The following is a 16817-nucleotide window of genomic DNA, read 5'->3' as shown; positions in this document are numbered from 1 at the left end:
TGAAAGAGAATGAAGCGGTTTAACTAAGAGGTGGGCAGCCGATAAGACAAAAAATACTTTGAATCCACCCAGAGATGTATGAGGCGAGACCCACAAGGCTTCCACCCAGAGGAAAATATGACCTCTGTACATAGTCAGTTAATGATTAGGGCCATAGAAAGTATGGAGTCGGTTCAGAATCCCTATCACATTTGAAGCTAGTTTTACAAGACAATTATGCCTACAATGACATATGGGAAAAAGACACCAAAGATAAGGAGAAATAATGATGCATGTTTCAGAGAATAATTAGGAGAGTCTATGGCGAGATGAAAGATGTGGGAATTTATTTTTTAAGACATAAAAGACGTCAAAGTTTCTTTTGCACCAATCATAAACCAAAAATATATCGGGAGTCAAGTGTACCTCATCTCATGGTTGTTGTACTGGATTCTGTGTTGGGCGCTGTGAGAAGTGGATGGAAAAGTGAAAGGTGGATTCATCTCCATGTGTGTAGATAAGGCCGGATGCACTGCCCAGGAAGTTATGGCTGAAGAGGAGGAAGAGAAAAGGTTGAAGGTACAGAATCTTGAACACCATGAGAGAGAATTTTAGTGGCATATATGTGGCCACCTATATCAGCATCTGTAGACCAGCTGGAGAGGAAACTTGAGAAGAAGGGATTGATACAGGACAATATGAAAAACAAATCTGTGACTTTGTCAAAAGCTTTTGGGTTATCTGTCGATATTAAAAAGTGTAAATGGAGGATGACTAGGAAATGTAAATGGAATGCATAAAGATCGCTAGTGAAGTGTCCCCAATGAAAGGCGTAGCAAATAATGATCCCCCCCCCCCAAGAAAAAAAATGCTTTAAAATGTTGGAATCAGCGGCAGTATAGGATTTTAGAAATTCGTTTCATTAAAGTGATTAGACGATAGATATAGGGTTTGGAACGGTCATACATTTTGGGTAAGGCTGAATGAGGTCAAGTTTCCAGCACAATGGAAATTGGCAGCTGACGGACAGTGGTAAAAGCATGGAAACGCAGCTACTAAACATAACAGGAGGGATCTCACCATCAAAAGTTCTTTCATCTACGGTCATCGGGTTATGAAAAAACTGAGAAAATAGCAATTTTTTTGACCGATGAAAATAAACTCAAAACATTTTCTTTCCACAAGCGTAGATCTACCGTGAGCTAATCCATCCCTCCGTCACCCAGTCCTGTATTGCCCTTTAAGGGGTGCAAGGGCCAAGGTTTAGACTATTCATTTCAGACATTTAAGACGAGAACAGGAATCCACTTGGCTTGTACAAAACAACAATGAGTGGATAGTGGAACCCCTGCCTACCACACTGAAAATTCTCATTTTCATAAATTCAGGTTTATTAGTTAAGTGAGGGTAATTGGCGTTAATCCCTAATATATCAATACGTTATTGGTTCAGTTGCGTGGACAGGATTCCAGTACCGATCGACAAACATTATGTAAAAAGCTAAGTCTATGTATATAGACTTAGTTAAAAAGATTATTACTGGTACTTATTCCCGTGTTAAGCCTTATTTCTCTTTAAAGTGTTCAGTTATTAAGGAAATGAATCACAGTTCACATTACGGGAGAGCGAGATACCCTCCCGATAATTGGTAATTTGTTCTAGCAACCCTACCGTGACCAAAAGGGCCGGGAGCTATTGGTGTTGCCTGGGATTATACAGAGCACAGCGGGAGGTTATGGTGGACTGGGGTGGAATGAAGGTACTGGTAGTGGGAAAGGAAGGCTTTTGTTTGTCTTTTTCTATTCTGAGCATAACATTTAAACTCCACTTCCTAAGTTCAGGCATTCCTAGTAGGTGTACAACAGACCATAACATGGCAAGATACAGATCTAGTATCCATCGTCCACAATGAGTACATTCCAGAGGTGGCTCAGTCGGGGTTTGTGTAAATGGTATCAGCAGGGGGGGGGGGAGGTATAACATGTGGTTCTCATGGAAGATTGATAAAATCTGTCTGTCTATCTATTGCCAGACGCCATAAACCGGTAAGGGGTGTCCATTTGACTTTGAGTTTACGTGGAGGGGCACTACCCCTCCACCAACCCACTTGCTGACACGTAGGGAGCACTTATGGTTTGGTTATATGGTTACCACCCAGCGTTGTAAATGGTTCCTTGGCTTACAGGAAACCATTTGGCTTGTCACTCAATGTAAATCTACCTGTAAAGGAGAGAAAAACAATAAAAAGTGACAGGAAAGATGGGAGAAATAGGAAGAGAGGAGGGCAGGCACAGAAAAAGAATTATAAAGGCTAAGGAAGAAGTAGGCAAAAATACATCAAGTGAGTGGATGATGGTCGCCACCACCTACCATTAGAATCTGTTTTAACAAATAAAATCTGTTTTAACAAAGTAAACTCTGTTTATTAACAAACAAAATCTGTTTTAACAAAATTCAAATGATCACCTCGTTATTCCACTCCAGAACGGGATCGAACTCGTGCACTTCCAAACAACAGATTACTCTTTAAGCACTTGACTGTCACCTACCCGATACTGGAGAGGGACCTCTTAAACACAATAAACCTGTCATCACTGGGAAGCTCTGGTTATACAAAGATTCATCAGATCCCTGTTTGTTCCCTGAAAGGAGGTGGGAGAGTGCAGGAGAAGGAAAGCTTCAGTCTGTGCTCTCCTGGGTTCACATTCAAATGAACCTAGAGTTACAGTCATTACTATCACTACAACCTCCCCCAAACCGTGATGACTGAGGAGACAGCACATACGAATGAGGTGCAAAGGGTGAGACAGAGATAAGCAAGTAGGTGTGATGGTAGCAAAGACACAGACAGGCAAGAATGTCGTGTTGATGGGTAAGGCAGATAGGGATGAAGAAGGTCGTTTTGGTGTATGGGACAGGGAGTAGGCAAGAAGGTCGTTTTGGTGTATGGGACAGGGAGTAGGCAAGAAGGTCGTTTTGGTGTATGGGACAGGGAGTAGGCAAGAAGGTCGTTTTGGTGTATGGGACAGGGAGTAGGCAAGAAGGTCGTTTTGGTGTATGGGACAGGGAGTAGGCAAGAAGGTCGTTTTGGTGTATGGGACAGGGAGTAGGCAAGAAGGTCGTTTTAGTGAGTAAGGCAGAGACCGGAAACAGATAAAGACAAGTAGGTAGCCGAGGTGTTGTTCTTGGATAAGGCAGAACTGAGTCTGGGATCTCAGACAGGTTGATGCAAGAAACAGTGGGTGGGGTAATGATGCTAAGAGAACGGGTGAGGTAACAGGATTGTGTCAATGGGTAAGGTGGAAAGGAAAGGTATGATGGTGAGTAATGCACAGAGGGTTTCGTGGTGGGTGAGTGGGTGAGGCAGGGAGGGTGTGGTGGTGGGTGAGGCAGGGAGGCTGTGGTATTGGGTGAGGCAGGGAGGCTGTGGTGGTGGGTGAGGCAGGGAGGGTGTGGCAGTGGGTGAGAGAGTGAGGGTGTAGTGGTGAGTGAGTCAGGGAGGTTGTGGTGGTGGGTGAGTCAGGGAGGGTGTGATGGTGGGTGAGGCAATGAGGGTGTGATGGTGGGTGAGGCAGGGAGGATGTGGTGGTAGGTGAGGCAGGGAGGCTGTGATGATGGGTGAGAGAGTGGAGATAGGTGAAGCAGAGAATGTGGCGATGGGTGAGACTCCAAGTGTGGTTTCACCACGACTGCATATGATTTGGTGGCTGATGAAACAAGGATACAGAGTGGGGCAGGACTGAATACTCGCGTAATGGAGCGGACGTGCGTAAGGAAAGGAGAATGCCAATGGCAGGACTGGATAAGATGAGATGGTGTGAGAGAGGGAAGAAGAATATGGCAGAAAGAAATATTGTGAGGTGATGGATGATGTAGGGTAAGGCAACACTGAATCGGTGATGGCAGAGTTGGGTGAGAAAGAATAATATGGCTGGGTGGTGGTGTGACAGGGAAGGTGTTAGGGAGGACCGAGCCCGAGTATGATGTGGTATTAGGTGAGATAGGGCTGCAAATGTGTGATGGTAGGTGTGGCAATAATGGAAGGTGAAGTAGGCAGGATAAGTGAGGAAGGACTGAAGGACTGTAAATGGTGGTGTACTTGAGGGTGAGGATGAGAATATGAGTAAGGCATGAATAAATAATGGTCGTGACGATTCAGACTAAGAGTGAATGCTAGAAAAGATTGAAAATGGTGTGGTAATGAGGGAGAGAGGGTGAGACAGGGCTTATTATGATATGATGGTGAGTCAGGCTGGACGGAAAAGAGCTTGGTGATGGATGTGGTAAGATGAGGAAGAGCTGACTATTGTGTGGTGGTGGTGGGTGCGGCAGGACTGAATAATGTTAAGCAGTTAGAAAGGAAGGAAGGCAGGGTGAAACAGGATTGAATATGGAGAGGTCGTTGTGGGTGAGACAGGTCTGAATATGGTGTAGCGGTAGTGTTGTAGCAGTAAATTAATTATGTGGTCATGGGTGAGGCAGGTTGAGACACGGCTCCATATGATGTTGTCGTTGTAAACAGTAAATCCTGTAAGGTGTGGTCATAAGAGAGACAGGTTAGACCGGAAAGAATATGGTGCAGGGGCAGTGTCGTAATACTAAGGTAGGTGTGGTCATGGGTTAGGCAGGGTGAGTAGGACTGAATATGGTGCTGTGGTAGTGTCGTAATACGAAGTAGGGTGTGATTGTGGGTGAAGCAGGGTAAGGCAGGACTGAATATGGTCTAGCAGTGGTTGAAACGGAGAGACAAGCGGGATTCAGGTGTAGTGGTTACAGGTGAAGGAGGATTAAATTACTGTACCTTGTTAAGGGTACGGCAGGAGGGAATTTGGTATGTCTGCCTGGCCTGCCTTGCCCTGCCGCGTCTGTGGATACCGGGATGGTGGGTGAGGCAGCAGTGAGTAAAGAACAGTGGTGTGTGATGCAAGGGGAAATAAATAAGGTGCTGGGTGAGGCGGGAGTGGATAAGATGTGACGTTGGATAAAACAAGGTGAAACAACTGGGAATAATGCGTAATGTTGAGTTAAATAGCGTAAAAGAGGAGGGAAGTAGGAGTAATGTTGGGTGCGGCAGGATCAGGAAGGGAATATGCTGTCGCTACCTGCTCTACTTTACCCTGCCCTGCCCTGCCTTGCCCTAGCCCGTCTTTGTGTGTCCTGGCTGACCCTCTCCGTCCTGATGCCGCCCTCTTGATATTCATGCTGGAAAAACATTTGGTATGCAAAGTGGAATTTCCATTTCCATGTGAATTTAACTGGAGGAACATTGATTTCGGGGTGTGTATGTAAGCTGATATGGTGGAGTGCTATGTGTACCCTGCTATATGTATAAACGTATGTATTTATGTAAATGTGTATATGTATGAATATATGTACAGCATGTATGTATGGATGTATGGATGAATGTATGTATGTAAGATGGTAGAGTGGGGATACTGTGTCTGCTGCTCTACACACACACACACACACACACACACACACATACAATATATATATATATATATATATATATATATATATATATATATATATATATATATATATATATATATATATAATACTCTTACCCCTTTATTTTATTCCATTTATCATTAAACTAAAAATGACAAAATTTTATTGCAGTACAACTAAAATAAATGGTGGAACAGTAGGCTCAATTTTATTGAAGAGTAGCGCTCAGCGGTATCGTATTTGTTTCTGGGTAATGATGAGATTGCTGTGTTAGTTCTCGAGTGCCAAGAATATTACAATACAGCTGACTTATTATTATCTGGAAACAATTTCCGGTGTTGTTTCACTCCGTGAATGAGACACTGATTCTGCATTTCTAATTTTGTTAAGCTCCCAGAGTACAGCTTACCGAGTTCTCTCAGCTGTATCGTTAACAACTCAAGGAGACCATGCAAGATTTTTTTTCCCCCTCTTTGTAATTTTCATCTGCCCACAGAGCAGGCTCTTTCTTCAGAAAAGTTGGGTCAATGTTCAGTTTGCAGAAGAACTTCTTCATTGGCTGCTCTTACTTAATGTGGTAGGGATTTCGCTGTTCCCTTAGAGGAAGCCTTGAGTCGTCCACCTTTCACACGGTTTTCCAGTACATGTATCATCTTTTTCTCATCATCTCCAGCTCGTCATCGAAGAAATTGAATCCAGCCAACTCATCTAAGTACCACAGGTGACATCCAAAAACCTTGAGAACCTCTTTCTCAAGTTCATGATCACTAAAATCAATGAGACGTCTCAAAAGTGCTATATCCAGACGAGAAGAAGAGATTCCGAGAGGAGCTGTGATCCAGGTCATCATGTACTCACGAACAATAAAACACGAGCTGTGATTCCTCTTTCTTCTTTGGCAATCATCTTCTGTTGACGGCATAAGAGAAATAATTTGTTGACATAATGAGCTTTGTCATCCATTTAGCTGTGTGTGTGTCTCCAGGACTTCTAAATTTGGTACCTCGAGAGGAAGTCTCTCCCAAAACAATAACCCAGAGCTCCTGGAGTTCCCGGTAATCTTCTCTTTGTTGTTAATCCCGATGCAATGTTGTAACTAAGGGACGTCTGTCTATTCCAGCTTTCCTTGCAGAGGTGTGAAATCAGAAAGATCAAGTTCCCAGCGCTTCTTTAAGCCTATGTTCCTCTGTCAGGAACTTTCCCACCACAAGCCACGATCTTCATGTCTTCATGTGTCACCACATGTCATCATGAGTAACGTGCCGTGACTTATCGATGACGTAACGCTGACGTGGAGAAATTGGTCATTCTTCGCGGTTCTTGGCAAGCTACAATTTTTGGAATGTTCAAAAACTGTCGGTGTGGGCGGCGACAGGGAAGAGAACGTGAAAAGTCGTGACGGTAACGTCATTTGTCTTAGCTGTGACTTAGCGTGTCTTAGCATGTCTTAGGTTGTAGTATGTTGTCATAGCTTGTCGATTGGTGTAAACTGACGTGTCGTAGCAATAACATGGAGATCGGATCCCGAAGACCTGTTACGACACACGAAGTTATCCCTATGAGAGGCAAAGTTATACCTAAGACTCGCTATGACAATCGTCGTGTATCATCATATGTCCTGATAATCTTGACTTAGCGGTAACTTAGCGATTCCGTAGCTTGTCGTAGCTTCTCGTGGCGTGTCTGGCGATGTCGTGGCGATGTCTTGGCGTGACGTGGAGTCAAATAAACCGTTATTTTTTAACTGAGAGATGATTGTAGTGTCGTCAGGATAACGTGATTCTTCTGTAGGGTGACGTGGGATGCCGTAGCAATGTCTTTGTATGTCTTAGCACTAACATGACTGTGTTGTGAAATGGCCGTTTAGGCCTACCGTTTGAGGTATGATCGTGGCATTTCATTAGGATCATACCTCAAGGGTAAGATCATGGTGATCGAGTCCGTTCTCGAAGATGAACTTGAATATGGGACACGGGCTTAAGTCTCTTGAGAAGCAAGATTTCTGGTATTGTCGAAGATCCCATCAAGAAGGTTTAATCCTTTTCGACTTGTAGCTCTAATTTGTGGTGACGACATGCAAGATTCAGCAACTCTTATCCAAGTTTACTTTCAATAAGAATGCATGCACCTCCACGATCATATGTATTTAATGTGGTCATGTCAATGTTCACGGCATTCACCGAGTCTTGGAGTGAAGGTTTCTTCAATGTAGAAACCACTGCATCAGCTTGAGGAACACCAGTCCCGGCTACAATTTTTGGAACAACAAGAATTTTTTCAACACCGTCTCTGGACACAATGCCTGGTAATCTGTCTACCTTTCCATTACCCATCAGATCAAGTATAATCTTTTCATCTCATTTTAAAAATAGCACCGTGTGGACAAAGGATTCCTGGAAATCCTCTCTGTGTTGTTATGCAGCTTCCAGGCAGTGCTTCATTCTGGCTGTGTATACTGTGCAATGGCTAATCTAGCTCTCTGAGTCCTGAATTACTCATTAGCGATGTTAGACAATGAACAGTCCCCCCTGTCACTCATGGTAGTCCTGTTGAGAATGGCGGAGAGGTCTGGAGTCATGACAGATTTTCGACTCTTGTGTTGTACTTACTCATCGCTAAGAAGGCATGGATGAGTGAAACTGTGCCTACAGAGTGGAAAAAGGCTGTGATTGTACTCCTGTACAGAAATGAAGGTGGGCGAAGTGAGTGCAAGAATTATGTAAGTTTATTAAGTGTTGTAGGGAAGGTATATGGACGAATTATTATAGAGAGAGATATCAGAGATACTAGTGAGTGATGAACAGGGTGGCTTTAGGAGTGGCAGAGGATGTGTGGATCAAATATTTCCAGTGAGACAGGTAGCGAAGAAGGCTTGTGAGAAGTACCATAAGGTGTTTATAGCATTCATGGATCTGGAAAAAGCATACGATAAAGTGGACAGAGATGGATTGTGGAAAGTTTTGCGCATGTACGGTGTAGATGGTAAAGTGCTAGACGCCATCAAGAGTATTTATGATGGTAGTGAAGCATGTGTAAGAGTTAATGGGCATCTAAGTGAATAGTTCACCATCGGTGTGAGTGTACGACAAGGTTGTGTGATGTACCCATGGTTGTTCAATATGTATATGGATGGGGTGATAACAGAAGTAAAAAGCACGAGTAATGGAGAGAGGGATGGCGTTGGTACTGAATGGTGATGGATGGACTATCTCAAATTTTTTGTATGATGATGATGCAGTACTACTTGCAAATACCGGACAAGAACGTGGTAGACTAGTGCAGAGTTTTGCTGATGTCTGTGAGTGCCGTGCCTTGAGAGTAAATGTAGAAATGAGTAAAGTGATGGTTATTGAGAGAGGTGACTCCCAGTGCAATGTTACAGTGAACGGAGAGAGATTAGCAATTGGTGAGGGAATTCAAGTACCTTGGAACAGTGATAGAAAAGAGAGGAAAATGTGCAAAAGAAGTGGAAAGTAGAGTGACACATGGAAGGAAAGTAGCTGGTGCTATGAAGGCCTTGATCAGAAACAGAGACTTGAGTGTTGCAGCTGAACGAGACTTACCTGATGGAGTGTTAGTGCCAACTTTAACATATGGATGTGAGACTATGGTGTGGCACGAAAATGAAAAGTCAAGAGTGAAAGCAGCGTAGGTGGGACTGCAAAGGAATGTATGTGGAATACATTGAATGGATAGGATACGAAATAATGTGATTCGTGAAAGATGTGGAGTGAGGAAATCTGTGGACACCAGAATCGAAGAGAGATGGTATGGTCATGTAAAGATAATGGATAACAATAGAGTGGTGAAAAACGTATATCTGAGCGAATTTGAAGGAGTGAGGAGGCGAGGTAGGCCAAGGAGAAGGTGGAGAGATACGGTGGATGAGTGTGTGAGGAAGAGAGGTTGGGAGGTCGATGAGGCAAGGGAACTCACAAAGGATTGAGCTGGCTAGATGAATAGTGTGAGGAGAAGTGCACTCCTTTTTAACATGACTGCGTCCGAATTACGGATACGTTTATGTGAAGCTTCAGAACGTGATGAATGTTTTTGGGGTATCCAATAGAGCCAGGATTCCAGGGGCTTTAATGATGAGTGAATGGAAGTGTGGCCCATTGGACTGGACAAATTTGGGCTGTCTGGACATTGCGGATGAATATTGTAAGGAGAAGTGCATGATCAGGGATTTGGCACCCCTTTTTAACGTGACTGCGTTCGGATTGACTCTATCGGATACGTTTATGTGAAGCTTCAGAACGTGGTGAATGTTTTTGGCGTATCTGATAGAGCCAGGATTCCGGGGGCTTGAATGATGAGTGAATGGAAGAGTGGCCCATTGGATTGGACAAATTTGGGCTGTCTGGACATTGCTTCTCCTCATTCTGCCCTAGGGTGGGAGAGGAGGTCCGGATAATGATGATGATGATGACGACAGTTTGGAGAATAACACAGACAACTGATGGAGACAGCCAAGTGACATAAATAGTCTAAGATTTAATTTCTGTGATGAACTTAAGATATAACTTAACTAATATGAACATTTGAAATAATTACGGTAAAAGGTTTAAATTCAGACTCCAATGACCAACTGCCAACAGGATAAAATAGTCTCTCACTGGGTGAAATAAGATACAATAAATGTTTTCCCCAGTTTGACAGAGTTAATTATGAAAGTACTAAAACACTCATGATTGAAATTCTGCCTGTCTCAGGTGAACGAAATTATCAAGCAGATGACATACCTCACAGGAACGACGCAAACACGAATGTTAACCAAACTACGTCCTTCATCTAAACCAAGGTTTCCGAATGAAGATAAGTCAATAGATATAGCTATTTCCATTGCATGTTCTAACAGCTTTCTTCAACTTCCTTCACAATGAATCCGCCTTTCTGTCACATGATTCTCTCTCTCTCTCTCTCTCTCTCTCTCTCTCTCTCTCTCTCTCTCTCTCTCTCTCTCTCTCTCTCTCTCTCTCTCTCTCTCTCTCTCTCTCTCTCTCTCTCTCTCATGCTTCATCCTTCCATCCCTTGTCTCACCTTCCTATCCTTGTTGCACCCACCAGTCCTTGCCTCTCCATCCTATCCACCACCCTTATTCTCTATCCTTACATCACCCTAATATCCCAGCCTCACCCTTCTATCCCCAGACTCACCTCACCCTCTCACTGGCTGATCTCTTTAGCCAACCTCGTCTGAATTTTTCCGAGGGCGGCAAACTGGGATACAGAATCCTTTTATATTCCTTTAAAATGGTACCTCAGCACATCCGCAGTGGATAATGAGGTGGATGATGGTGATGATGATGATGGCTTAGTATATCTGTAATTTTGGTCTCAACAGTTGGGGGAGACCTATTGTATTTGTTTTATTTTTCATTTCCTTCTTCCAAACAATTTTCCAATCGATGTCATTTCCTCATTTTTATGCACCAGTTCATTTCATATTTTGTTTAGTTGGTTCTTCGAATAATACTTCTTCCCAGAAATCTTTTTTTTTTTTTTTTGTCTCAGTTCAGGCTTTTCATAGGGTATTACGGAGTCAAAGGTCATACGCTGGAAACACCCAATTTTGGGATCCTATATTCTGTGTTCATTAATCACCTCGGCAATTTGTACAGAAGTATGTCAGTGTACGGTGGCTGAGTGGACGCCAGCCTTCATTCCCTTGCTGATGATAGAAACCCTTGTTCTCTTCTTTCACTTCTGACTTCGTCTAAACTTATTACACCCGCGCTCCCTAAGCACGAGCAGATGTGTGTGTGTGTGTGTGTGTGTGTGTGTGTGTGTGTGTGTGTGTGTGTGTGTGTGTGTGTGTGTGTGTGTTGACAAATAACTTTGACAGTTTGTATGCAGACTTTAACAAACATGATGGAATAATAGTGTTAGCCAGTGAAGATAACTATCGTTTTGGAAAGCAACGAGTGAAAGACAGGGTCACAGGGCTAAACCAAACAATGACCTAGCAAAATCTATTTAAAATGGCTTGCATCCAATTTTGATCAACCCTGAGGGAAGGGCTGAATGCTAGGTAAGAATAAAGTAAATCACTTTTTATAACAATTACTCATAGGTCAAGGTCACAGGGCAAGGCCAAAGTTCGACTAGTGTCTGTGGGTGCTATGGAAATTACCCAGAGAGGTTTGATCTGATTTTAACCAAACTTGGTGGAAAAGTTGAGGGTTTGCCATGGAATACTTTTTTTTTTTTTTTTTTTCAATAAGAAGAGGTCAAAAGTGGAGGTCACGGGCAAGGTCAGCTTAAACAGTTTTAGACCAAACTTTGAAGAACTGTTGAGGACTAGGAAAAAAAAAAAAACGATTTTGAGAACAATCAGTCAAAAGGCAATGTCACACAGAAAGGTCAAAAGACAAGGTCACAGGGCAAGGTCAATTCAAACAGTTTTTATCTGACTTGAACCAAACTTAGTGGAGATTTAACGGTCACGCAAGAACGAACGACATAAATATTGAGAATAATCAGCCAGAGATCAAGGTCATAGGGAGAGGCCAATGTTCGAAATGTGTGTCTGTGAGAACTAATTAATAATAATAACATATGGTCTGATTTGGATCAAACTTGGTAGATTAGTTAAGGATCACCCAAGAGGTTGACTTCTTTATAGAACAGTAGCTTAAGGGTCAATGTCACATGGCAAGGTCCTTTTAAGCACATTTATTAGGTGTAAGCTACACTTTGTGGAAAGTCTCAAGTTAAACAAGGATAGAAATATTTGAGTTAATGCACAGTCAAAAGTCAGGGCCACAGATAGATCAAAAGTCAAGGCCAACTGAAACAGTTTTTATCTTATTTGTACGACAGTTTGTGGAAGGATTAATGGTCAGGCAAGAAGAAAGTATTTCCACTCTGAGAGTAACCTGTCGAAGGTCAAGGTTACTTGGGAGTGCCATATATTCGGCTCGTAGATTAGTTGGATGGCGTGAGCTTTGCATTCTCCGAGTGGTTCTTCTTGTTATTAATTAGTTTAAGTTATATATATATATATATATATATATATATATATATATATATATATATATATATATATATATATATATATATATATATATATATATATATGTGTGTGTGTGTGTGTGTGTGTATATTTATATATATATATATATATATATATATATATATATATATATATATATATATATATATATGTGTGTGTGTGTGTGTGTGTGTGTGTGTGTGTGTGTGTGTGTGTGCTAGTATATATATATATATATATATGCTAGTATATTTACTTTATGTTACTGTTAAGTGTATCATAACTTCCAGAACATGATTACTGAGCTATGTTGGTTTCCAAAATTATTTAATTCATCATCTAATCCTACGTTGCCCCATGAGGAGCGTAGAAGCCCGGGGCTAGGCAAGTTGGTCCTGACATTTAAGATGAGAGTGACCAGCCTCACTCATCCCTGAGTAGAAATACGTGAACAGTAAACCTCAACCATCCCCTGGATATAAACCTTCACCGGCTCAATCCGATTGGAGCGTCGTGATTACCCACTAAACCACCAGGCGCCAAAACTTGGTTATATGGTTACCACCCAGCTTGTAAATGGTTTCCTGGTGTACAGGAAATCATTTGGCTTGTCACTCAGTGTAGAATCACCCACAGGCAGAAGGAAGAGGAAAGAATGAAGGAAACAAAGACAGTAGAGAATGGAAGGATGGCAGGATGGAAGAGAGGAAAGGGCAGACATCCGAGAGCAGCACTACATCGAGTGAGTGGATGGTGAGCATCCCCGCCTACCACAATACTTGTAAGAAATGACTCAGATTCAATCAAGCAAACAAAAATATGATTGATTAACTTGAGCGCATCATTTCTTGTAATTTATTCCAGCTCATGTCGGACGATTTTTTACACCTGAGAGTGTCATAAAACTATTATTGTTAACAGAGATACTACTATCCCTCTCACGGCGAGGAAAATTATTATATTCCACCTAACACTAGATGGCTTAATGAACAAGTAATGGAAGCATGGGGGTGTTAAAAGGAGTACTCTCCAACAAGCTATACGTTGTAATGTTCTGTTGTGAAACATATGCCCGCATCATTTCTGGTTCTTAAATACTGTTATCAACGCATATGTGCTTCAAAAATATTATCCAGTCCGCGACAAGATAAAACAGGGATGGGCGAGAGAAGAAGGTCTCCATCCGCGGCCAAACAAACACGGCTAACGAACCGAGCGACAAACCATCCAACAAATCAAGACCAACTAAAGATTCCAATCACATTCCCGTCCACTTGCCGATGCCAACAATCACGGGGAACAAAGAGGCTCAATCTCCAGCAATTGCGAGGACATCAGGGCGTAGGAGGGTGGTCCAGGGTGGGGCTGGGGCTGGAGAGAGGCACGAAGGAGGGAAGAAGGAAGGCAAGGAGACTGGTGGTGGGGGGTAGGAGCAGATTGTAGGTGGGGAGGGGTGGAAGTGAAAGAGAAAAGGGGGGAATGAGACGAGGAAAAGAAAACAGCCAGAGTTGGGAAAAGAAAGGGGAGAGAGAGAGAGAGAGAGAGAGAGAGAGAGAGAGAGGGGGGGGGGTTAAGGAGTAAATAGAGAATGAAAGGGAGGAATACTAGGAAAAGAAAACAGCCAAACTTGCGAAAAGGAAGTTGAAGGAACGCAAGAACTAATAAAGGATATCGGGAGGAAATGAGAAAATGAAGGGAGATACGAGAAGAAAAGTAAGGAGAGACAAAGGGAGAAGGAAACGAAGAACAAAGAAGGAAGAATATAGCAAGGACAGTAACACATGGGAGAGAAAAAAAGAAAGGAAGACAAGAAAAAAAAAACAAGTGAGAACTGTGGAAAGAAAGGTGAGGAAAAGGGAGAATGAAAGTAAAAGCGGGGAGGAAAGGATAGAGTTACGTCTGAGAAGGAAAGAGAGAGGCAAGAAAAAGAAACAGCCACACCTGAATAAAAGAAAGGAGAGAGAGAGAGAGAGAGAGAGAGAGAGAGAGAGAGGAAAAACGAACAGGGAAGGATAGAGTAAGGCCTGAGTTGAAAAGGAGAGAGAAGGAAATGGAGAGAGGCGAGGGAAGGAAATAGCCTGGACTGAAGAAAGAATGGGATGGTAGTGAGGCAAAGATGGGATGGTAGCGGGTAGTGAGGGACGATTAGAGAGGGATGTGTGTGTGTGTGTGTGTGTGTGTGTGTGTGTGTGTGTGTGTGTGTGTGTGTGTGTGTGTGTGTGTGTGTGTGTGTGTGTGTGTGTGTGTGTGTGTGTGTGTGTGGAGGTACAGGGGGGTAGCAGGAGACTAGAGGAACAGAGAAGATCGTATTGTCGTTGGTTTGGGAGATTTTAAAACAACTTTTCCTATGAGGTGTATGTCTGTGAAGCGGCTTACTGGATTTTTGTATGGAATATAGATCTGTTTAATACTGACAGAGTGGGCTTTGACAGCATACGGGAGAATATTAATAAGGTGTATACAGAATTAAACTGGTAAGAAAGACCTGCTAGGGAACCTCCTTAACCAACGAGAAGACAGACTAAAGAGGGAAAAGGTTCGTGGTGCGAGAGAGTACTGGGTGATACAGGAGGGTAATGGGCAGTGAGCGAGAGTACTTTGGGGTGTAAGAGTGTGAACATCAGGAGGGATAAGTACATGCCTGGAAAGAAACATGGAGACCTCGCCGTCCTCTCAGGGTACAAACGAAACCAAATGCAAAATGTAGCGGGATACCAACAAAGAGGCTACGTTAATGACACTGAAAATTTAAAAGAGAATTACGCAGAATGTTTATGACAAGAGGTAACAATTTTTATTAGTTTTACCCTCCAAATTTTTTGCCGGAAATCTTCTCTTCAGTTTTATCCAGGCGAATAAAACTGCTTCAGTAACAACAACAACAACAGCAATAACAAAACCAGCCACAGTGACAACAACAGCAACAATGATGACAACAACAACAACAACAACAACAACAGCAACAGCAACAGCTAGAGCAAAGAGACCAACATCCCGTCCGCGCCCAAATTTTGGGGCCACCCACTTCCATCCTTACCCCTGGTGGATTCCCACTCCCCCCCTTACCCTAGGTGGATTTTCACCAAAATCGAACCACGTCTTCAGTTCCACATACCCAGCACCTGTACAGAATTTGAAGATGACATGTTCATTGATTCAAGAGTTAATCAATGAACAAGCAAAAAACATCTGACCTTGACTTTGACCTTTCAGGGTCATCCAAGGTCAACTATAATGATGCCAATAGAATCACCATATATAACTTCCTATTTGTGATTAGAGTAACCATGTGTCTGTCTCTCACCGTTATCTCCTATGGCACTTTGAAAAATTTGCTCAAAATGGGGAGCCCCCCCTCACCCCCACCCTTACCCCAAGTGGATTTTCACCACAATCGAGCTACTTCCGCAGTTCCACATACCCAACACCTGTGCAAAGTTTGAAGAGGCTCCGTTCATTTGTTCAAGAGTTAATCGATGCACAGACTTACAAATAAATAAACGCCGACGATCACATGTACCTCTTCTGCGGTGAAGTGCGGGCGGGGTGAATGATAATAATAATAATAATCTATCTATCTATCTATTGCCAGACGCCTTGATCCCGTAAGAGGTGGCCACAAACAAATCGCCTTCATGTCGCCCTGTCCCCCACCATTTCACTACCCTGCCCCCAGCTCACATCCCCCTCTCTCATATGCCTCTCCACTCCATCCCTCCATCTCATCCTTGGCCTCCCTTTCCCTCTATATAATAATAATAATAAAATATGAAATACATCCAAATGTTTTAATGTGTGTGTGTGTGTGTGTGTGTGTGTGTGTGTGTGTAGGGGGGTGAGGTTAGCATGGTTGGATCGAAACTATTGTATTTTTAAAAGAGAGAGAGAGAGAGAGAGAGAGAGAGAAAGAGAGAGAGAGAGAGAGAGAGAGAGAGAGAGAGAGAGAGAGAGATTCAGTACGTGGCTTTAATGCATCTTTCACGCAAAAAAAAAAAAAAAAAAAAAAAGTCCTTAGTGTGGTGGCCTGGTCTTCCCAGTATTAGGTCGTTACGTTTCTTCTACATGTTACTAAAAACTTCAACAGTCCTGCTTCCTCGTCTTCGTCCTTTGATTTCACTCAGGTGGCTGGCTCTATTGTTGCTTTCTCAACTGATGAAGCTGAGCTCTTTTCTCAGACTTTTACCTTTATCTCTACCCAGTACGATTCTGGAACTATTCCTTCTTCGCTTTCTCCGTTTGCCCTTCTCTTTATTGACACTAAAATAACGGCAGCATCTCGACATCAACAAGAGAGTGCAGCAAACACGACCACCAACTGATCTAAGAACCGAATATTTGACTTTGCTCTGTGGCCTTGACCTTTGACAGATTGCTCTCAAAATCACAATTAGCCT

This window comes from Coenobita brevimanus, chromosome 95 (assembly GCF_032717465.1).
Source record: "Coenobita brevimanus isolate Jiangsu-jjx chromosome 95, ASM3271746v2, whole genome shotgun sequence".
Lineage (NCBI taxonomy): Eukaryota > Metazoa > Arthropoda > Malacostraca > Decapoda > Coenobitidae > Coenobita > Coenobita brevimanus.
The sequence above is the reverse complement of the archived record's forward strand: the minus strand, read 5'-3'. Positions refer to the sequence as shown.